Below are 1629 nucleotides of genomic sequence, written 5' to 3'. Positions count from 1 at the left end.
GGGATTTTTCTTTCATTCCAACTTTCCAACTTCCTTATCCCCCTTTGGGAACATTATCGAATGAGATTCAACTAGTATAGGAAAGACACGGAAAGAGGACAAGTAACACAATCATGAATAAAATGACACCTTAAAATGCATAGAACATGATATTTTCAAACTAAACATAAAACATGTCTTAAAATCATTTTTTATGAACATGTATGAATATGAATGACATATGAGGAACTGAGAACGTAGGAGTTCAATTTATTTGAGTAAGAACAACTTACTACCTTAGGTTTGAGTAGAGGAAAAGATATGTGGGTATCGTTTCATCATATCCATATCCATTTCCCAAGTAGCACTCTCTACTTGTTGATTTATCCACTATACTTTGACGAATGCAACCTCTTTGTTTCATAGCTTCTTCACTTATTGGTATAATATTTCAATCGAATCCTCCTCATAAGTCAAATTCTCTTTAACATTCATATCTTCTAATGGTACAATGGAATTCGAATCTCCCACAAACTTTCTAAATATCAATACATGAAACACCAGGTAAACTAAAGCCATCAAATAGCAAATCTAACTCATAAGCCACCTTACCAATACGGCTCAATATGTTATAAGGTCCAATATATCTAGGACTCAATTTCCCTTTCTTACCAAACCCTTCATGGGTGAACCCTTCAAATAGACTCAATCATCCACCTCAAATTCAAGCTGCCTTTTTCTAACATCCGAATAGGAGTTTTGATTACTTTTAACCATCTTCAGTCTCTCCCTTATGAGTCTCACATTTTCCATAGCATCTATCACTAAATAGGGACCAATCAAGGCTATCTTACCTACATCAAACCACCCCACAAGTTACCTATACCTTCTCCTATATAATGCTTCAAAAGGAGCTATTTGGATGCTAGAGAGATAACTATTGTTGTGGGCAAACTCAATCAAAGGTAGATGCTCATCCCAATTTCCTTTGAAATCAATGACACATGCCCTCAACATATCCTCTAAAGTTAAAATTGTCCTTTTGGCATAACCATCGGTTTATGAGTAGAAAGCAGTACTTAGCTTAACTTTTGTACCAAGACCCTTTTGAAATGACTTCTAAAAATCCAAAGTGAATTGAGTACCTCAATCCGATATAATAGACAAGGGAATTCCATGTAGCTTTACCAACTTACGAACATACAATTTAGCATAATATTTAGCATTATAAGAAGTTCTAACCGGTAGAAAATGAGCCAACTTAGTCATTCGATCCACACCAACCCAAATGGAATCATATTGTTTCTTAGTATGAGGTAAACCCGTCACAAAGTCCATATAACATCTTCCCACTTCCAAGTAGGAATCTAAATATATTGGGCTAAACCTCTCAGGTTTCTATGCTCAACTTTAACTTGTTGACAATTTGAACACCTAGCCACGAACTCTACTATATCCTTGTTCATGCCATTCTACCAATACACTTCCCTCAAATCGGGATACATCTTATGGATCCCAGATGAATAGAATACCTAGAGCTATGGACCTCTTCTAATATCAATTCTCTTAAACTATCATCATTAGGCATATATAACCGTCCTTAATAATGAAGCACACCATCTCCTTCTTGGGAGAAAGCCTTGATGGCTT

This window comes from Solanum dulcamara, chromosome 11 (genome assembly GCF_947179165.1).
Source record: "Solanum dulcamara chromosome 11, daSolDulc1.2, whole genome shotgun sequence".
In the NCBI taxonomy this organism is placed as follows: Eukaryota; Viridiplantae; Streptophyta; class Magnoliopsida; order Solanales; family Solanaceae; genus Solanum; species Solanum dulcamara.
This window is presented reverse-complemented; position numbering follows the sequence as displayed.